This window comes from Crassostrea angulata, chromosome 2 (assembly GCF_025612915.1).
Source record: "Crassostrea angulata isolate pt1a10 chromosome 2, ASM2561291v2, whole genome shotgun sequence".
NCBI lineage: Eukaryota > Metazoa > Mollusca > Bivalvia > Ostreida > Ostreidae > Magallana > Magallana angulata.
In genome coordinates, this window is record NC_069112.1 from 80168620 (window position 1) to 80192852 (window position 24233).

A 24233-nucleotide genomic window follows, 5' to 3' on the forward strand; every position below is an offset into this window, starting at 1 on the left:
AACATTGCTTTGAAGTTTATCCACAGTTAAGGAAATAATTGAGTTTGTATGCACAAACAATCATCCAAATATTTAAGCAACTTTCTGTTTACAAAGTAGCGTTTTCTAGATTGCAAAAAAAAAACTCTTGTAATTTGATTCTACCATTTCATTAAACTGGGATTCTACCATTACAAGTTCTATGGTCAATACATTGTCCTTATCAGCAATTACAATGTTTCAATAGATCACATGCTAACTGACGTTTTACATACTTGTTAGACAATTATTTATACACCGGACTGACTAGGGTTTCTTCCATTTTTCATGATCTTGACAATGAGCACACGGCGGGTGCAGACAGTATCCACCTCCATCTTTTTAGAAGTCCGTGTTACTTTGCTTTAAACATTTTTCTAAGTTTTTTTATATTATTTTTATGATATGTATTTTTTTATAAAATAATTTAGCATTAATTTTGTAATCATGTAAATATACTACATACTTTAATATAGTTGATAAGATTACATAACTTTATTTTTCACACATTAAAGATTTAACTGGAAACATTGTAGGACACGTATCTTCCTTTTATGTTTTGACCACACAAAACAAGTCTACACAGATACAGTATACTGATAGTAAGCAAGAAGTGTTTAATATGTATCTAGATGAATGTATATTGTATGTATATTGGTAAGACCAATGTTCATAAGCTTAACATATTCTGCAAGAAACATGTGCTGTTTCACGACGTTAGAAGTCGATAAACCCCGGAGTTTTAATTGAAAAAAAATGTACCTAATGAAACTTCGAAAATTGTAAAAAAAAAAAACAAAAAAACAAAAAACAAAAAACGAAGCGAGGTGACAAAGAGATGTTTTCATATAATTCAGACAAAACACTCTAATTTGGTAAAATTAATCTAACCTGCAGCTTCGCCAAGACATTTTGTGAATTGTTTTGTATCGAGATCAAAGCAAATATCTCGTGTGCGAGTAATATTGATTCATGGCAAATCATATCAGATCAAAACGAAACAATCATATATAGTATTCAAATTTGGTTCATAGTCAAGTGTTAGTCACCCCCCCCCCCCCAAAAAAAAATGGTTTTACACGGTCACTGTCTGTTTTCAATTCACGATCTTGGTAAACAATAAGTCGGGAGAATGGGGCGGGGGGGGGGGGGGTGGAGAGGGGGAGGCACACATGGTTTTCACACTATCACTTTCTGTATCGAGAGACCTTTAGGCTGAAAAACACTCTCATTATCTTGAAAAAGGGCTTCTCAATGGCATGATGTTTCTTCTCATCATAATGCGCAAGGTCTGTACAATAGTCTTTTGGAAATGTTATGTCTTTGATGCAGATATGGCTCCCTGGTAGCTTCTTCTTTAAATACACATTTACTTTTCGCCTTTGTTAATCGAAATTCTCTATAGATAGTCCTGGCGTATATTAAGCATTATATTTTCTCTGTACAATTTCACTAAATACAACTTTCTTCAAACCAAACCTCTCGAGTTCATCTTTAATAGCTAAAATGCCCTTTGCAATGAGGATCAGACTTGTGTATGTAGTTACACCGTCGCCTACAATATGATGAAAACACAATCAAGTATGCTTTGATCTCATCCCAAAAATATTTTAGAATATTTTTGTCGTATGGCCACCTATCCCTCAGAATCTTACTTCACCGGGTACTTTTAGGAAACCATCAAATTGGTTTTGCAGTCTAGCAATGTAGCTACTACCAAGCAAACCAAACTATGCCATCACAATGTAGCTACTACCAAGCAAACCAAACTATGCCATCACAATGTAGCTACTACCAAGTAAACCAAACTATGCCATCACAATGTAGCTACTACCAAGCAAACCAAACTATGCCATCACAATGTAGCTACTACCAAGCAAACCAAACTATGCCATCACAATGTAGCTACTACCAAGTAAACCAAACTATGCCATCACAATGTAGCTACTACCAAGTAAACCAAACTATGCCATCACAATGTAGCTACTACCAAGCAAACCAAACTATGTCATCACAATGTAGCTACTACCAAGTAAACCAAACTATGCCATCACAATGTAGCTACTACCAAGTAAACCAAACTATGCCATCACAATGTAGCTACTACAAGTAAACCAAACTATGCCGTCACAATGTAGCTACTACCAAGTAAACCAAACTATGACATCACAATGTAGCTACTACCAAGTAAACCAAAATATATGCAATCACAATGTAGCTACTACCAAGCAAACCAAACTATGCCATCACAATGTAGCTACTACCAAGCAAACCAAACTATGCTATCACTGTAAAATGTCCACTTCTCTAGTGACTAAGACCAGTTAGTTATGAACAAAAATGTCATAACATCCATATCTCAACCAAACAATTAATCAATTAAGAGACCAGCTGATGAAGAACCAAACAGGAAGCAGCAGTACATTTAGAAGATTTAATTACTTTATGAAATGTTAATTAACTTTAATTAAGAACTTCTCCACTATTATATTAAGGACAAAATAGTTCTATAAACATTCAATCAAAAATACCTGATTACATTGTAACTGTACTTTTACAATTGGAACTACAGAATGACCTATAAAACGAGATTGATGATAAAATAAATAGATTGTGAAGATGATTAAGGTAAAGAAATACTACGCTTAGACAAACAGTTCAGAGTTTCACAAACTTATGGAAAAGACAGCGAGTTTTTGTTGTTGTAAATTCATTAATTTAGTTAGTTTTCCAGGTTCATTTTAATATATAGCTGTAAGTGTATGAGAATAATACAAAAAAAAAATAATTAAAAGATGAGCATAATTTTTTTGCATTGCATTATTTTTACGATTTATACAACCATTCCCAAAGTTAAATTAAAATCTAGGATTGTTTTTATATCATCGACAGTTGTTTCTTCAATAAAAATTGACATTTCCGAAAACTACATAGATGTTGTCCATCAGAAAATTTAGCATATTTTTAATGTCAACTTCAGAGTACTTTGTGTGCAATCGGAATGGTTTTTAACAAAATATTTTTTTCTAGATTTCCAATGACAAAGTAAGTTTACGACTTCCATTTTTATTCCAAATCATTTGACTTAAGTAATCTGAGGAAGGTAATAAGGGAATACAATTACCGTATAACGAGTTATTTTTACTGCTGTGATTTTTTTACGAATTTGGTTTAAAATAGGGCGATTTGAATTTTTAAGCGTAATCATTTTTCGAATTGTACATGTCCGTATAAATTAAAATCAACGGCGGTAAAAGGGGGAATTTAATCGTGACTTTGTTACAGTTAACACACATACACATCAGAAAATAGTTTTTCTGTTAACGAGTCCTTAATTATCATGATTGTGTTTATTCATTTACCTTTATTTCATATATTATATACACTTTACTTATTCCTATTAATCTGGGTATCAACATTGATGTACACCATGTGCTCGTCTCAGTTCGATTTACCGAGCAAAAAGAAAGACAACTCCATTTTGGGGTTTCGTTTTCACCCGCATATCTGCCAATAGTGGCACGATCGGAATCGATGTATTTCGTATATTTTCCCCTTTTCGGTGTTCTTAGTGGAGAATTAGTTGTGGCAACCGATTTATTTAAAGCAGTAATAACTTCCTTTGAAATCATCTCATTAAGCAATCACTTTGAATTTGGCATTGTAGATACTGGTTTAAAATAGCCTCGTATCCCCGCCATAGTTATTGACTGGGGGATTGCCGTTATACGGAATATGGTCATATTTGGAGATATATTTGGTTCAAAATTAGACTGCCGAAAATTAAGATCCGCTAAAAAAATGTAATTGCACACAAATTGTTTGATGAGATTGGCTGTCACTGTATATGGTAGGGACGTTTCACGTATTTGCTAATGGTACATTGTCTCAGTTACATTTTGATAGGCATAAATATGGAAACGGACTGGAGATGTGGTTTTCCAACGAGAATGGAAACAGTTGGGCATCTTGTTTCATTCCTGAAGGAGGACAAAGTCATAGGTTTTCTAAAAGCATCGCAGTTCTTAGCAAAGACATTAAATGTATTTGTTCTGATTTAAACATATTGTATGCAAATATAAATTGGCATTAATGTAGTAGGCAGCAGGCAATGCATGTATTAGCCTTCCTAATAACATAGTATGCATTTGCCCAAAAAATCGTAGGGTCATTTGGCAATTAGATTCTTTTTGTTTGCTAGGTTGTCTGACCAGATATCTTTCTGAGTGTGTGTATGTTCAGGACATATTTGATCACATTCGTATTATGATTATTTCTTAAACTGATCTGAGTTGAATGTTCAAAAAGGTAATGACATATCTAATGTGTTGGTATTACACATTTCGTGTTTCCTGACCTTGCCTCCATGTTGAAGCGCCGTCCCATAATGATTTTGTATTGTATATTTTGAAACAGAATTTTCAGAAGAAATAATGCATTATGTCAAACAATTATCTTTCACGTAAATGTAAGCTAATCGGTTTTCATACAGAAACATTTACAACCTGTCAATATTCAATATCTCTCCATTATATGGCTGAAGTTGAGCTGGACATGGCCTCCCCATCAGGCCGGGTTGTGTGTTCATCTACAACAAGTCATCAATTAGCTGTTAATTAATTAATATCATACAGGATATGTAATATAGTTTATTCTACAAAATAAAAGTTTAAATTGATCATATTGGTACAGGCTTCAATATTCATCTATTTATTAAAACCAATTCAATATATGTACTTGTAACAAAAACATAACTTATTACAAAAACCAAAAGCATGTGTCACCAAATTAATTAATAAGACATTTTATTTTATTCAGCTCAATACATTGACGTGTGACTGTACTTATTATTATGATAGAATACATTTAATTTATATTTTTAACTGATAAACCAAAGCATTCCAATATATAACTAGTAGTAGTTATGGCTAAAACCAGTTTAACAAGAGTTTTTTTTTTTTTTACTTTGGGTCTTACCGTCAATCTGGTGTCACAGCTATTATTTACTCCACAAAAGAAGAGGTAAAACAAATTAAACAAGAGCTGGGACGTGGGTACTTAAATCAAACAGCAGTATGACGTAAGCCTGTTATTTCGTTGCTGGTCAACCACCCATTATGATCAGCCAATGTTATTTGAAATCAACATGATTTGAGCTTAGACTACGCAACTGGTGCTCAAGGTCAGTTCAACAACCCACACCATAACATAACATAGCATTGAGTTTTCATAACACCATAACATAACATTACGTTGAGTTTTCATAACACATCGTTGGAATCTCATACCATAACATAAAATATAAAAGCATATTTAATATTTTAGCTCGGTTTAAACTATTTTTATTTAAAGAATGAATAATCATATTGCAGATAAGCTGTATACTTTGTCTTCTTATCATTTTACTTCGAAATGTGTTGGACTTTTCTGTGTATGAAAGCGTTTTGTAAAAATCTCATGGCATACCATAATTTAATATTGTTTACACAAAATGTGCGTCCTATTTATCTACACCTAATTAGAGTGACGTGAACGATACTGCCTCAGACATACCTGTCAGAGCGTCCTGTCTGGTGATATACCTGTATATAACCACCGTGTTGTTGTCCAGTGATCCGACCCAAAGACGGTGAGTGATGACATCATAACTCAGACTGCCTGGTTCGCCAATCTCTTGTAATTCTGTCAGTAGATGTGACAGGAACTGACCGTCCTTATTCATCATTTGTACTGTGTTGCTTATACCATCACACACCAGGATGTGTGACAGCGCGTCAGTACAGATTCCACGTGGCCGCAGTCCTGATCCTAATGGATGTCCTGTGTAGGAAAAATGGTGCCTTCCTTCACGCTCAGTCACCACTACAGCACTAGAGTCAGACACCACGACATCCCCATTCCTGTTTTCTGTTATATAGTGAGGTACACTATACAGTTTTAGTCCTGTGTTGTCGTTCTGTATAGTTTGTGTCAGTTGTCCACACTGGTTGTACCGGGTTACCTTCCCTGTCCTATAGTCATGCATTGCGAGAAGTAGATCCCCAGTGGACGGGGACCAGTACACACACCATGGTCTCCATGTAGAGTCTGTTCTCTCTATAAATGTGGTGGTTGTTTTCATATCTTTTGACAGTTTGTTGATGTTGTAATTCCTATCTATATAAATCAGTTCACTCTCACTGTTCACTGTGTGTAATCCACCATATGAACCACTACACGAATCCTCCACCCGATGTAGAGGGACACCTGTTGTGTCTGTCAAGATTGGATTATTCCATATATCACTGATCCAGATCCGGTCTGATGACACAAAAGAACTGTGACGACAACATTTAACACCTGTCACTGTGAGTGAGTGAATTAACTCGTGGGACATCAGTTTCTGCATACACTGGTTTCCTTGCTGTGGTTTTTCTGTCCCTGTGGTTGGGATTTCACTCAGTGACTCCATCACATCAGCAGTGGCGGAATTCAGATCTACAAACATCAGACACAAACAGTCAGATGGAAAAGATTGATTACAAATAGTACATCTTGTATAATGATTGTTACAGCAACGTTTTTCTGTTATCAAAACAGAACCAATTTCTATTTGATAATAAACACAAAGATGTATATAATTAATTGCTTAATTATTTTTTCATTAATAAAATATATTTATATTATACTTTTGTGTCGTGCATTAACTATGCACAAATAGTAGTCAGGGTTTGAGCGTGGTATTATTATGCTGACTGTTGTATACTGATGTATATAGCTATTAGTAGCTGGGACGTTTGTAGTCCCCAAAAATAATCATCGGAAAACAAACGTTAGCTCTTTCATACATATTATTCAATTGATTTGATTGATTATTTTATTAACAAGTTGCTGTACAATCACAAATCACTTTCATTAAAATCGACAAACGTGTCTTTTATTTCTTAGAAATGACACACGATCGACCTTACCGAGAAAACTTGATTTGATTGACAGACAAAATCTCATTGATTTCTTTCTTGTACATTCTTTATCACGCGTCCTGTTAAAAGCTTTTTAGTGATTCTCATGTACAATTTCTTTGTAAAGGGGTTTTCAATTTGTTCAAAAGTTTACCAGACACTTTAACTTTAAAAATCCTGTCAAAAATAAGGAGGTTTTTGAAAAATTAGAAGAAAAAAAATCAGTTGTCTGATATCAATTGTAGATATCTACGTTTTTAATATAGAAAAACAGCCTCTTACATCATCGGCTGCTGTGGAGTAACGGTAAAACGTTGGGCCATTGAACGAAATGATTTTTGAATCATGAGTTCCAAACCTGCTGTCGGCGCTTGTATGATTTCTTAGACAACATTTGCAGTGCTCTATTTCGGGATAGTATTTTTACGATTTACAAAACTTGGTTATACCCGCGCGTTCTAAAGAAAGTTCGGGTATATTGTTGTTACCCTGTTCCGTCCGTCCGTCCATCCGTCCGTCCGTCCGTCTGTCACGTTTTACTTTCTCAAACTGCTCTTACATCTTATAAACCAGCAAACTGAACTCTTGGAGTTTGATTTGGGGTATCATTTTGTTTTGTAAAAAGGTTTCAAAGATTCTCTGTTAGTCCTGGGGGTACAAAATGACGTTTTTTTCACAAAAAACCTTCTTCCTCGAACTCTTCCTACATTTTCAACAGTAGACAAATCATATTTTGGAATATGTTTTAGGGTATCCTATAGATGCGCAATAAGGTTTCGGAATTTTCAATTTTGTCCTGGGGGTCATTTAATGGCTGAAAAATGACGTGTTTTTTTTTTTTTTTTTTTTTTTTTTTGTTTTTTTTTTTTACAAAAAACTGGTTTCAAAAACGTCTCTTTTTTTGGCAGTAGCCAAATGATCTTCTAGAATATTATTGCGGGTGTCATGATCAGGCGTGTTCAGGTTCCAGAATTTTTTTTTTATTAAGGGGATCAGTGGGCAACAAAAATGACGTTTTTTTTGCAAAAAAGTATGGTTCCCAGAACTTCTCTTACAATTTTTGGAGTAGCTACATCATATCTTGGGATATAATTGGGGCTTTCCTATAGATGTGCAATAAGGTTTTAAAAATTAAAATTTCATCCAGGGAGTCAAAAAGTAGCAAAAAATTGACGTTTATCACTTAAAAAAAACCATATATCCTAGAACTCCTTTTATGATTTAATGGATAGACACATCATATCTTGGATAGGAACTGTTCCATAGATGTGCATTACGGTTTTGAAAAATTTAATTTAACCCTGAGGCCTATTACCTACCGGTACATACCTTTTGATGCCCTTTAAGGATCAAGAATATATATGGTTAAGGGGTGGGGATTTCAACCGTTTTCGAGATATTCTTGCACTTCCTGTTCAAGGTAGGTCATGACCACCCCCGGGGCCCTTGACCTACATACCGTTTGACGCCCCTTAACACAAGGAATAAGAATATATATTGTTTACGGGTGGGGATCTCAACCGTTTTGAAGATATTAAGGGACTTGCTGTTTGAGGGGGTCAGGACCACCCACAGGGTCCATGACCTACATAACACTGATGCGCCTTGACATCAGAAACATGAATATGTAATATATGGTTTAGGGGTCATGATTATAACAGTTTCTGAGATATATAGTAGTTTCAAATTCCTGGGGGGTGGGGATGACCCCAGGGGTCAAATCTAATAAACCCTATATATGCCCAGTAACAGCCAATATATGATTATGAAAACCCTATATTATTATCTTTGTCCGTTTTCAAGTTACCATTTACAATATCTTACAAATAAGTCTACGTTTCTTCCTACAAGGTTCGATTTTAGAACCCACACCCTTTTGACACCCCCTCCCCCCTACCCCGAAAATGGTTGTCTAACCCAAAATGAGAAAAATCAAACCAGGGTGGACGTCTACATATGCAGACCTATCATATCCTAGAGTTTTGTACAATTCTGTTCAGCCATCACTGAGAAACAAGTTCAGAGTGGGAAAGAAGAAAAAGAAGATGAAGAATAATAATACATGTATACAATTAAGAACCGTACAAAAACAATAAGTCTCCAAATTTCATTTGGGAGACTTAATAATAAATATTAAATAGAGATAGGATCATCAACTATCAATAATTTAAAGATAATTGACAATTTCTGATTCTAAGGGGGTCAGGATGACCCCTTAGGGACATGACTTACATGCCATAATGATCTGATGCGCCTGCATGACCTAAGGAGGAATAATATCTTTGGATTAAGGTGGGGATCTCAATGGTTTTTATGATATTTGATAATTTCAGGAAGAGCACTTGGGATCATGACCTACATACCATCTTAAATGCCTTGAACAAAGAAGCAATAATATAAAATGTACATCATATATCATTCAATTTAAGAACCCAGATATAGATCAATCATCTGTTTTGTAATAATTCCTATGTTTATATACATGTACATGTATAAGTTTGTTTTGTTCTATACTATTCATGTTCATGACTGTAGTATGGCTTAGTCTTATTTTAAATTACATGTACATTAAAAAATTGTCAAATATATGACTTGGAACCCCCACCCCCCAACAAATTCAAATATAAACTGTTCTCCCCCCCCCCCCTCCCTTTTCGAATGATCTATTAAAATGAAAATATAATTTGGGTGTCTAAAAACTCTTATAAACTGTTAAAAAATGTTATTCTTAAAAAAAAATACATTTCACCTTGCATAATTGACAAATGATTTATTGAGATATGATCAGAGGTCATATTTCTACCTTGGGATCAATATTTAAACAATATTATATTATGTAAAAAATATCACATAATAGGATTGGGCAGCAGACAATCTGCCTATTTGAGCCCTCTTCTTAAAGCAATAAGTAGTATTCATCGACAAGTTACAATTAATATCAATTAAATAAAATGATTCAAATTTATAAATGTTTATACTCCACATTCACCCCCCCCTCCCATCTAACCTGATTATAGAGAGTCAGTCTTCTTAATACATTCTTATTTGTTTACTCTTCGTAGCAAGTTTTAAATCATTTCTTGATTGCTTTTTCACTTGTGATTCACATGAACATTTTGGAAATTGTTTAATTCAATTTTTAAGATCTATAAACAAAATGTTATATGCAACACTGCCATGTGTATTCGCCTATTTTGGGCAATTGTAAAGTCTCCAAAACAAAGCAATGACATCATTAGGCTAGGAATTACCCACATGGATAAAACACTACTGTATAGCATATGAATAAAATAAAATACATTATTATTTCTAGTTCTAAAATGCCAGGGTGTCTCCAAGGGGGCATAATCTAAATACAATTTTACGCACAATGACACAAAGAGCAAAAAAAAAAATATATGGTTTAGGGATGAGGATCATATAGCTCAGATCTCAGAATTTAACAAAATATATACAGTGTATCGTTTCATTTCCTATTTCATAAAAGTGCAGGGGGGGGGGGGGGGTTAAAGACAACATCTGGGGGTCATTAATGTACTTTACACCATTTGATGCATCATAATGGCATTCGAAGATATTTTGTATTTTCCTGTTTCGTGGGTTCAGAACAGTCCCATAAGGTCAAGACCTACATTGTATTTGATGCATTGTAATACATTAATAAAGAAATACTCCTTCCTTCCTATTATAATTCATATAAAAAAGTGTCTACACTAACTTACATGTAATACACAAATTTAATAAGAAATTGTTTATACAGGGTCAATATGGGGTCAACTCAATAGTGCAGTCTGACAAACGAAAATAATAACTTTTAACTTTTGCAACTAAAATTACAGAACGTTACAAATGCGATAGAATAGGTAACGATGATAAGCTTATTCAAATATTAAAAGATGATGATACAGTATGCTGTCAAAGGGAGATCACATTTAGAAAGTGAAAGAAGAACTTAAATATGTATGCTGGCATCTCATTATATTGTGCTACTGCTACTACATGTATTATGCTTACCTAAATTGGTCAACATCATAATGATAATCCAATTAAAACACAATAATGAATTCCTTTAGCTGATCTTAACTAATCCTTTTCTGCATACGGAAAACACAGACATGTATGTATGGGTGTTGCTAAAACGCAGAGAGAAAGCGGAACGGAATGGAAAATATCATCACGTTTATCGGTTAAAAAGGGTATAGACTGGCCAGAAACGATTTACTTTGTATCTTTTATTTATATCTAATGAATGATTATCAACATGTTGCTATCTTATTAATATTCATATGAATGTCTATCAATTATAGCATTGTATTCATTCGGCTTTAGTTGAGTACGAAACGGAAAAATCAAATGTATACGAATTGTGAAACATTAACATGGTTAAACGAGCAAATAAGCTATAACTTTTTACTTATTTTTCTTATATGGTATTGCTGGCATATCAGCGTAACGTACGCAGTTATTGAAAACTTTTTATGCGTGTTTTGAGTTTATTTATATTTCAAATATGATGTACATGTATATACTTACATCAAAACTGAATTGTCGGTGTTATAGACGATATTTTATCATGCAGACGATACAGTATCATTAAGATGGAAGAAAAAAAACCCGTAGGACTGACGATATTAAAAATTAAAATACAGTAAACATTAAAATACCCGGTAATTTGTGAAACTAGTAGTTTGTGAAACTAGTATTTTTAGCAATGCAATTTTGTTTACGTTTGCATTACTAAGCAGTTGTTTATTCCAGCAGCTATATACATATGATCTGAATAGAGAGCTCTAGGCGTTGCCTAGTTTGATTTTCCGATTATATGTTGGGACTATAGTCTGTCGATCCCAAAATATTCATGCAGCACATTTGGACGATTTATAATGGAAAATGTTGACATCTTTTCTCCATTTGGAAGTCACTCAGAAGACCTTGCACAATATTTCAACACTATCATCCGGGTCTGTTGAAATACCAAACCCCTTAGACTTCTTTATTTTTAGCCGTGTATTTATACCAGTTGATAAGCTAGAGAGGACGTTTTAAAGAAAGAATAATAAGAATATTTAATGCTTTCAAAAAAGAGAATCGCTTGAACCCTGAGGTATATATAAATATACAGCAAAAAGTGAATCGAGGATATTTTGGAACATAATATAGTGGTCAATGCATGAACTGTTAATTTTGAGGAAATAAGTATTCTTGAATGAATAATCTAATATTGCTAATCTTTCAAAAAAAAAATAAAAAGGTACATAAAGTATATCGTTTTGGCATGATTAACAAATATATGAGGTAAATAACATTAGATACGATTTTCCGTTTTCCCTTCCGTTCCGCTTTCCGTTCCGTTTTCCGTTCCGCGTTTTAGCAACACCCATGTATGTATACACTTGAACCCATTCAATCGAAGAGCTGGGTAAAACTAGTACCCGCTAATGATACCTGCAGACCTGTGTTGGGTACGTAACTTCAGACAAAGATCAGTCGTTTGTAACATGCATGTATTGTATGACCTATCCTTCAAATCCACTTGCACTATTTTATTAGGTAAATAACAGCTTTAAGGTGGTGCAGGACACCTGCATATTGTGATGTATACTTCCTATTGAGATAAACAATAAAGTATATTAAATATTGATTAAATATTTACCCCCCAAATAATGTTACCTAACATCTAAGCGCAATGGGTTAGAGCGTTTACATGTCTGTAAGAGCATTGGGGTCCAAGGTGTATTTTTGGTAGTTTTACAATTGATATAAATAAATTTTCATGGGAAGGGGGGGATCTGGACCCCTCACTCCCACCACTTCTCTAACTCTGTGCACACGGTGATGTTCATATAGGCACACAGAAGCAAATCTAAAACTGGAAACCGCCACGGGGAGGGGGCATAAATTTATTTTAATTTTGGTTGTAATAATTATATAGACCATTATACTTTCTATGACATAAAATGTTAAGATTATTGATTAACTGAAAATTCACTGCAAACAGTTCTACCCCAAATTGCACATACAGTGCTGCTCATATCACGATGTGTATTATCATATGGGAAGGGATCTCGTCCTTCAGTTATGAAAATTATAAATTTTAATTGTATTACCGGAGCTTGCATGTAGCCTTCATTTTTAATTAAACTGGTACAAAACAGTGTTATTTAGGGGCAAACACATGGTGCGGGTATTACTCCTAATGACAGCATCTAGTTATACTATGCGAAAATAGAAGAGTATCAAATATATAGAGACAAACTGACAGGTGGCATAATAATCGCATATATCTAATTTGTCAATTACTTACAGACAAGTAATCTATTTGTATCTTATTAAAATCAAGTGATGTTGACTGTCTTTAAACAAGCATGTATTTACATTGAATTACAAATGTAAATATCACATGAGGTATATGTCTGACTTCAAATTACATGGTAATTAGTATGCATTGACAATAGCACAGACTTACCTATCAGAGCATCATGTCTGGTGATATACCTGTATATAACCACCGTGTTGTTGTCCTCTGAACCGACCCATAGACGGTGAGTTTTGACATCAAAACTCAGGCTACATGTCGTGAATATCCCTGATGGTCTTATCAGTAGATGTGACAGGAACTGACCGTCCTTGTCTATCATCTGTACTGTTTTGGTTTTACTATCACACACAAGGATGTGTGACAGCGGGTCAGAACAAATTCCACATGCCTCTAGTCCTGATCCTGATGGGTTTCCTGTGTAGGAAAAACGATGTCTTCCTCCACGTTCTGTCACCACTACACCACTAAACCAGTCAGACACCACGACATCCCCATTGTCGTTCTCTGTTATATAGTGAGGTTCATTAAACAGTCCCAGCCCTGTGTTGTCGTGATGTATAGTTTGTGTGAGTTATCCACTATTGTTGTACCGGATAACCTTTCCTGTCACTGTATTTAAACAACGCATTCCAACCAGTAGATCCCCAGTGGACGGGGACCAGTACACACACCGTGGTTTCCATGTAGAGTCTGTTCTCTTTATAAATGTGGTGGTTGTTTTCATATGATTTGACAGTTTGTTGATGTTATAATTCCTATCTATATAAATCAGTTCATTCTCACTGTTAACTGTGTGTAATCCTCCATATAAATCACTACATAGATCCTCAACACGATATAGAGGAACACCTGTTGAGTTTGTCAATATGAGATTGTTTTCTCTTAAACTTACCCAAACATGATCTGATGTCACACAGGAAATGTGAAAACAACACCAACCACTTGTCAATGTGAGTGTAAGCGATTGATGGAACTCTGGAGCAGACATAAGTTTCAGCAGACACTGGTTTCCTACGCGTCGGTTTCCTCTCTCTGTGATTTGGATTGCACTCAGTGACTCCATTACATCCTTCTTGTTCAGTGACTCAGTCATGGAGAGCTGGCTGGTGTGGAGTGTAAGGTATATCTGGGGGAGGGCTGTCTTTATGGAGGAGAGGAATTGTAGTGCACTGAATGTGAATGTTGCCTGTTCATATATTTGCACATACTCCTGTAGGCTGACAACATGTCTGTTCATTTCTTTCTTTTGCTTTAAACATCTGTGTTTGAAATCAAAGTCACAAAACACATTTTTCAATAGATCATATATTATTTTGTTCATTAAATGTTTCAGTTTGTTGACCTTTGTAAACATCTGCGATCGATAGAGGGAAAATTGTGTGTGACAAGTTTTGAAATCAGCTTTGTTTCCTGACAGAAGAAGGGGTCTGTAAAAGAGAGCCTCACTTCTAATCGTGTGAATGGTTTCTCTGTGTTGTTGTCGTTCTATTTTAAAGGCTGTTCTTACATCTAGAATTCTGTGTGTTCCATGCTTGTTGCAATCGTGGCAAACAGGGAGTTCACAAGATTCACAGTACTCTTTTTGAAAACAGATAGGATGTCTCGCACAGATCTCTTGTGTTGGGATGTAGTTAATTTTTTCTAGAAGTGACACAACATCATGGTCTATTGTTTGGAGATCTTTTACATGGTTCTCTTTACACTGGGGACAAAGATCACATGGACACGATTCACAATAGTACTCCGTGTCCCCCGGACATTTAGAACACTGATGTATTCTATACTTAGAGCATGCTGTGTCCATGATGTGGGCGGTTTAGGTCTTCACTCACAACCTTACAAATAAAAATGAAGTGTTTTAGAATCATGTCAATCATATTCCTTCGAAACTATCTAAAACCTTTGTAGATATACATGGTAACAAATTGTGTAAGGAAGTTTTAAATTTAAAACATTCTAATCGAAAAACTCTTTTCTCTATTCTTTAGAGAAAAATGATGGTCTATCATTATCAGATTATAGAAACACTCAACCAGTAGATATTTAAAAAAAATGATATGAATCAAAAAGAAAGAGTATATATAAAGCAGAGAGAGAGGAAGGGAGAGAGAGAGACAAAAAGAGAGGAAGAGAGAGACAGAAAAAGAGGAAGAGAAAGAAAGAAAGAGCTGCAGAGCGGCAGAGAGCAGACTAATATTTTGCAGAGAATTAATGACTGAAAGTGAGAAAGAGAAAGACCTACGCTGCTTAACAGGTACTCTAATAAAAATGTTTTTCCCCTCTCTCTCTCTTTCATATTCTCTCCCCCTCTCTCTTTTATATCTTTTTTTCTCTATTTGTCTGTGATTTTCATTTTCACTTATACTCTTGATTTCTTTTTCTCTTCTTACTCAGGTCGTTGTGTTCTCTATCTGGTTTTGCCTTTATTTATTAAACAGGTGCATGTACAATGCACTTAAACATGTAGCTGTATGTTAATTTTGTGTTTCCTTGGACTAGAATGTCTCGACGTCATTGGATAAATCACGTCACGTCTTGCGATGCCTTATAGATTTCTTTTTACGGCGAGCGTCAAAATTTTCACGGCAACATGGTGGACGTAACATTGTTTGAGTTGATTTTTAAACAAACACTTAACCACACCTTTAATGTTTAAGCCACAAAATATTTAAATTAACCCCCTTATGCCTGTGATTTAATATTTCGATCCTACAAAAAAAGCCAGGTTTGCACAGACGAATGCTAATGAAAGTAAAAAAAAAATAGAGAATTAAGCAATGAACTTAATTCTTTTTTATCATTTGTTTCTTTACATATCAAACTTTAGGTCCTCGACTAAACAAAGCACTTATTAGGTTTGTTACAATTTACAGAATAGTATAGCTTTTTTGTAAACAGTCAGTAACAAAACTAGTTGGTAATATTATCTCATGCTGTATTTTACCTTCTCAATCATTATTTACTTTACCTCGCATCCTTATTTTTTTTCTCTCTCTCCGTCTTTTTATCTCTCTACTCTTATCTCTTCTCTCTTTTCACTCTCTCTATTCTTTATTTCTATTCTCTCTCTCTCTCTCTCTCTCTCTCTCTCTCTCTCTCTCTCTCTCTCTCTGTGCTAATTATGTAATTTTGTTTCTGTCTTTTTTTTCTTCTTAAGAAGTACTCTTGTCCTCTTTCTCTTTTCTTTATTTCACTTTTTCTTGGCAACATGTTTTCTGTTTTTTTGCTCTCCCATCATTTACATTCCACTCTCATATATAAAATTGCTCTCTTGCATGATCTATCTTTATCTAAAAAAATAATTCTTTCTCTTTGATACATTTTCTGGTGAATAGGAAATGTTGTACTCTCTTTGTTTTTCTTTTACTTCTTTGTTTAACATGCACTCCTCCTGTCTCTCTCAGATTTGGAGTAGTCAGAATGTACTCTTGCTTCTTGCTCTCTCAGAATATTTTTTCTACACTCTTATTCTCTCTTTCGCCTTCACTCATACTTTTTCTTCTTGTATTGTAAGCTTGCTTTTCTCTCAAACTGTCTCTGCTAATTCTCTCTCTCTCTCTCTCTCCCTCTCTCTCTCTCTCTCCCTCTCTCTCTCTCTCCCTCTCTCTCTCTCTCCCTCTCTCTCTCCTCTCTCTCTCTCTCTCTCTCTCTCTCTCTCTCTCTCTCTCTCATTCTCTCTCTCCCTCTTTCTCTCTCTCTCTCTGAAAATGGAAAAGTCCAATACCAATCAGAGTCCTAATATAACCATCTCAAAAGTCGATAAAACGCGATACAAATTCAAAGTAGAGCAACACAGACCTCCGAATAGATAGAGGTAAGATCAGCTGCCTAAAAGGAGTAAGCATCTAATGCCGATCGGCCACACCCGCCGTGTTCCTAATGTTATATTGGTAACAATTTTACTATCAGGGAAATTGTCAAAATCGGGATAGACGGAGAAAAATTCATCGGCAATTTGGTACTCAAAAAATATTTTGAAAGCAGAGCCACACGGACCTCTAAAAAGATATAGGTAGGATAAGGTACCTAAGAGACAATGAAAAATAACATTGTAAACAAAATTTTATATGCTTTAAAAAGACTTTTAAAACAAAAAGAATTGTTAAGAGAATATCTTGAGGGGAAAGTAATGTATAGAGTCTTGAGGATAGTTGGATTGTAGTGGGTAAGAATATAGTTAGACACACCCTGTCTGAGACACACATTAATACAAACCATTGCATTGTTTTCTGGTAACCTTTAATCTTTATTGATCGGTCGGCAGGGGGAAGCTTACCACTTCTTATCTAACCTTTATTTTTTAGTGGCCCATGTTTACTTAATTTTTATTTCGCTATAAGGATTTGCGACAGGTTTCACATTTTGCTATTGCCATTTTTCACTGAGACCATTAGGACGTAGATGATATAGACAAGACAATATGATCCAGCTTGAATGACATTTAAAACATTAACAACTACTTGCAGTCAGTAGGTGGGACCAATTATGAATAATATCAAGTTTAGGATAATATTATTTTAATTAGCAAAAACCCTGAGATAAACACCTAATATTTACATTATCCAGTGTTTTTGCCTGTGACAACACTACGTATCGATTTTGTACTATATAACTCATAATACAAACGACGCCATATCGAGGCGCCAGCGGGGTTTGTTTATTTATATTTAAATATTTAATCGTACGATGGCTTAAGATTATATAAATATAAGTGAGACATCATACATCAGACAGTTTGAAGGTAAAAATTAAATTCAATATTAAAGATCAGAAAGAGTAGATCGCCGAACAAAAGTTTTATGTGCAGATAATTCTCAGAGTGCATCTCATTTCCCTTTGGTGTCAAGAGGAAATAACAACTGTTTAAGGGTTTGCTCATTCACACACTGTGTAAACAAAATGTGCCATCTCTGTTAGAGACGTTCTATTTAAAAAATAAGCCTAGGGACACAAATGAAGTATTTGTTCTCATTTGTTTTAATTTAAACATCAATTAAATAGAAAAAAACACACAGATTAAATTTGTTGTTCACTTGGTTTTTGGGTGTTTGAAATTAATGAAGAAAATGTTATCAACTATACAATTGAAATCATTAAATACATTTAAAGTGTAAAGGCCTAGGTTTTGGATATATTGGTTATGACCATCTACACTATGAACGATCACACGTTTATCATTAACGATATCTACTCACGTTTATGGACTGATATGGAATATCCAACAGTTGGACTCACTTACACAGTGTATGTATAACTGTTGTTCAACAAATATTCTCAGTGTCTATGATCTGTTAAATTGATCCAAATCAGAATGGTGCGTTATTCAAACAACACAAACAACACAAACAACAGTACCTGGCTGTTATCAGGATAATGTCGCTATGAAGTTGGAACAGTAACTCGTGACATATGTCCCTGTTACGTGCAATCGTTATCTCAATCTTATCCAAACAAATATATTGCGGACTGCCGACCAGTTTATATCCAGGTTGTATACTGCACATGTCACATGTTGTATTGATCAGGTTTGTTGTTGACATAAGCGTATCTTAAATAAGACAGGTAGTAGACCTCGCTGATAAAGACATGTATAATATTTTGTTAAAGGGGATGTGCGGCCATCTTTTACATTTGAGAAGAATACAGTAGATATTTCTTGAACTGGCTTGTTACTGTCCAAAACTTACTAAAATTGTTGTCAAAAGATACCAAACAATAAATATGACGTACAACATAAACCCTTATACAACATCGTTGTTGTTCATAAATGCTATGTTGTATTTAAATCGAAATTAAAGGTCTTGAGCATATTGGCGGTAAATAATGACAAACAATATTATGTACGGTCAACAATAGGTTTCTAATACAAATCATAACAAATATTACGATAGAACAGATTTTCTAGCAGATATTATAACAAATATCACGTTATAACAGATCGAATTACTGGACCGTACGTGCTAATGAGCGGGAAGTCTTAACATTCTAGTAGACTTAGCTATCAAACTTTATTTTTATGATAAGATAAAACAGTTAATCTGTGACAGTTAATGCCTATGTAAATCCCGAAGAAATAACAAAGAGTGAAATAACATATGAATACACTGTATTAAAGATTATGATCCATATTTTATTTTATCCCTCGCTCTCTTACCGTAGTCTGATATGTAGAGGTACCTGGATCAGGTTAAGAGTATTTAGGACAAAGTCAATGTTATTAAGGTTGGGAAGTGAATATCAATGTCAAAGATTTACGCTGTGATGGTCGACATGTGGTTCTTTTCGACATCTTTGTCTTGTCAATATAAATTGTAGTACTTTACTGGTGTAACTGTATTTTGTATTTACCAAACAAATAGTAAAAACAAACGCAGAGTTGTTTGTTGTTTAGGTCAGTTTATAGAACTCACTGACAGAAAACTACCTTGTATTGGTAAAGATATGGTTCTGGTAGTGGATAGTCGTATGTTAATGGTTTTATTGATATTACTAAACTATGGGAAATTTCAACGATTTTTTTGGCTGTTCAAGTGTATTCCTATGTTATAATAAGTTACGCAGTCTAGTACAATTTTTTTCGTAAATTCTTTATTCAATCAAATTGTGCAGAATGACACTATTGTAGGATTATTCTTTGTGTTATCAACAGAAAGAAGATATCACAATTACTCAAACATTATAACACTATGTGAATATGCTTGTGTTAGATACATAAAGAAGATATAACGATTACTCAAAAAATATCTCTTCCTTATAAAGAACACAAGAATATCCCCACACTTTTATAATTCTTTAGAAATTCTGATATCTTCTTTATAAAAAACATTATTCCCAGAGTGATATAATGCTTTAGTAATTCTAATATATTCTTAATGTAGAAAACACAAGAATATCCACAAAGTGTTGTAAGAGGTCTCTCCTACTCTGTGTTGTATGGTGACACAGCACCTGTCTGTTGTTGTAAATGTATAAGGTATAACATTTTGTGTGTTGTGTGGTGACACAGCACCTGTCTGTTGTTGTTAATGTATAAGGTACATCATATTGTGTGATGTATGGTGACACAGTTCCTGTCTGTTGTTGTAAATGTATAAGGTATATCTTATTGTGTGATGTATGGTGACACAGTTCCTGTCTGTTGTTGTTTATGTATGAGGTACATTCTACTGTGTGTTGCATGGTGACGCAGCTATTGAATGTTTTTGTTAATGTATAAGGTATAACATATTGTGTGTTGTGTGATGACACAGCACCTGTCTGTTTTTGTTAATGTATAACGTATATCCTCCTGTGTGTTGTATGGTGATACAGCTCGTGTCTGTTGCTCTTGTATAAGATCTATCCTACTGTGTGTATGGTGACACAGCTCGTGTCTGTTGCTCTTGTATAAGATCTATCCTACTGTGTGTATGGTGACACAGCTCGTGTCTGTTGCTCTTGTATAAGATCTATCCTACAGACCCTGAAACGTGCTACTACACCTCTAAAACGAACCGTACCGTTCCGTGCAAGAAACGAACCGTACCGTTCACAAAACGAAACGTACCGTTCCGTGCAAGAAACGAACCGTACCGTTCACAAAACGAACCGTACCGTTCACAAAGCGAACCGTACCGTTCACAAAGCGAACCGTACCGTGCAAAAAGCGTGCAAGATAATTTATGCAAGACCCGCCTCCAGACGGACAAAAATGCGTACCGTACCGTGCAATAAGCGTGCAACTTCCATATACGGCTTATTGACCTAATGTCTTTAGATGAGTACGGACGGAGATTATCGCTGACCAGATAAGTTCAATATTTAGCTAGATTTTTTATACGGGATTAGATAACACATACTAAGATTTAATACTGTTATTCTTATTAAAACAGTTACAAAAATATTTCCTTTCTTATACCGTAATCATTTCTTTGTTTTTCGACAAAACTTGCATCGCCGATTTCTTAAACATTGTAAACTATTAACGTTCACACAATTATATTTATTAAATAATTTTATTAAATGCTAGCATTGAACGGGAAAAAGTACACGCATTCCATAAAATAACTTTCAACTTTATTTCCCGCATAGCTGGTAATGGCGTCGTGATTTCACATGAACAAAAAATCACTCGCGCGAAACACGAGTACAGAAGCTGATCTTTGGTTCTATACACAACAGGTGTTATTGTCTTTCTTTTTTTTAGCAGTTATTGTACTTTACAACTAACTCTGTATATTTGGACGCTTAAACAGGTGTACACGAAATGCCGGTATTCACACCTTTCCACGGACACCTGTTAGGTAACTCATCACAATCTGTCGTGTGTATAGTCTAAATATATCTTACTTATACTTTGTTAGTTTCATGGCATTTCTTAATCTCTAGAAAACAAAAGAACTGTCTGTAGAAATGAACACAAACAACTACACGAAAGACCATCGGCGCGTGGATCCGTAGAAGAATTCAGCGACTCTGTACATGCGGGATTTTCACATATTAACTTGCGATAGAATATCATTTACCGGGTACATTAATGTATCAAAAAATGATTAATTACATCATAAATAGTTGAATGAGATAACAAGTACATGTAAGCACAAACACAGCTCTTTTTAAATTTATTTTCAATCTAATATCTGTGATGTGAAATAGCGTCGAAATTTTAACCGTCGAGATCAATCTATATATTATGTACATCGTCCACTGTACAAACTTTTAGTCATTGTGTTGAAATCGTTGTGAAAACCCTGAGTCTAAAATAAATGAATTAAATTCATACAAATAAAAATCTAATAATTCAAAATTGTTTGCACACAATCACATACACCCTCAAATTGAGAGAGAGAGAGAGAGAGAGAGAGAGAGAGAGAGAGAGAGAGAGAGAGAGAGAACTTGTGTGTTAATTATAATACTTACTAGTAAATAAAAGTTTTATTACTGAACTTTATTATTTCGCTTTAAGTTTCTATAGTTGGTCATTTGAGCGGGATTTTATCTCAGGACTCCACGTGCTTCGCCTGTCAATCAGTTTAAGTATTATAACAGTACAGATCACGCCATGCGCCGCGTGCTATTTGGCTCCTCCTATATGGCTAGGAGAAAATTATCGAATGAAACATTTTTGTTTTATGTTTTCTTAAATCCCTATTAAAAAGAGTGTTCCTATTTGAAATTATTCAACAATAATTTCTTTCCGATTTCATGATTATAATTCAGGTACTGGCGATCAGAGTCGATCGTTTTCCCTCGCTGTCGTATTATTTTGTTACTTGATAAATTCTTATATATTTATCACTTTTAACATTCATTTGTTGATTACCGGGTATTTTTTCGTGTCCTATTTACAACAACTTTGTGTGTAAAAAGGTAAACAAAATATAAACAGATTAGTCAGCATTCGTAAAACGTCAGCTAAATCGCATGCATAAAGTGAAGAGCGGACACTTGTTCAACAGAATGATAAATATCGCCATTACATATATAAAAGTTATTGACTTGTTGTGTATATCCAGTTGTGTACATATCGTAAGAATATGTTACATGTACATGTATAGTTTAACGGAAAAACAAAAACTAATTGTCATATTTTGACTATACACGCGATCTTAGTTCAGATAAGAGAGGCGATGACGGGTTACATGTAGGTATCATCTGTGTATACGAACAATTGCAGAAAATCATAGAATCAATATTTAAATGAATAAAATTCGTGTCAAAAAACTATATAACAGTTTAATTCAAGATTTCTTATCTGAAATTCATTGTTTATCTTATCATTAATTTTACATCGTCTATTCACTAAGGCAATCGGCAGTAGTACTACAGTAGTACGCAATAAAGAATGATCATACGAATTATGAATAATAACAACTAGCCGAGAATCAAGACAACGATAAAGGAAACTAAAGAAATATCGGAATAAAGTCGGGGCAATTTTTTGTAGAAATTTTTAATGGATTAGAAATATTTAATGACTTCAACTCAAGTACATGTATGCATAGAAATAAAAACTTTAGACGATTAGTAAAATTATCGACAGCTCGCTGAATTAACAAAAATATATCGGATTAAAGTCAAACAGTCCTTTTAATCTATCTTAATGATTACATTTATCTAAATTAGATACTAATAATAACAGATTGATCAAAATTAAAATTCCCCCCGCTTCCCGGTTGTCACTGAGTACACGTTTCGCGCAACGTATCAAAAACGGAGGAACGGATGGAAGTCCTGATTTTAAATAGATCGATTGAAATACTTTTGTAATATATCATATAAATAAAGAAAAATTCTTGTCATAATTACCACCATGCTGAAGTAGATCGGGCAAAAGTAAACAAAATTATATCGAGAAAAATCAAAGCGTGCAGGCCACGCCTACCTCATTAATAAAGCGCGCAAACCGTTCACAAAGCGTGCAGCTATTTTTAGCAAAGCGTACCGTGCAAGAAGCGAACCGTTCCGTTCACAAAGCGTACCGTACCGTTCACAAAGCGAACCATACCGTTCACAAAACGAACCGTACCGTTCACAAAGAGAACCGTACCGTTCAAAAAGCGTAACGAACCGAACCGTGCAACTGGTGTAGTAGCACGTTTCAGGGTCTGTACTTTGTGTATGGTGACACAGCTCGTGTCTGTTGCTCTTGTATAAGATATATCCTACTGTGTGTCGTATGGTGACACAGCTCGTGTCTGTTGCTCTTGTATAAGATCTATCCTACTGTGTGTATGGTGACACAGCTCGTGTCTGTTGCTCTTGTAAAAGATTTATCCTACTGTGTGTATGGTTACACAGCTCGTGTCTGTAGCTCTTGTATAAGATCTATCCTACTGTGTGTATGGTGACACAGCTCGTGTCTGTTACTCTTGTATAAGATATATCGTACTGTGTGTGTGGTGACACAGCTCGTGTCTGTTGTTGTTTATCTATAAGGTATATCCTCCTGTGTGTCGTATGGTGACACAGCTCGT

The 24233-nt window shown here is 34.7% G+C and overlaps 1 protein-coding gene and 1 pseudogene across 1 annotated transcript in view; both read right to left on the bottom strand.

Annotated features, from left to right (window-relative positions):
• LOC128171011 (uncharacterized) overlaps window positions 1-24233 on the bottom strand; it is a 511120-nt gene that overhangs the window by 48065 nt on the left and 438822 nt on the right. The window lies entirely within an intron of this gene.
• Window positions 5575-18544, bottom strand: LOC128171014 (uncharacterized; annotated as a pseudogene).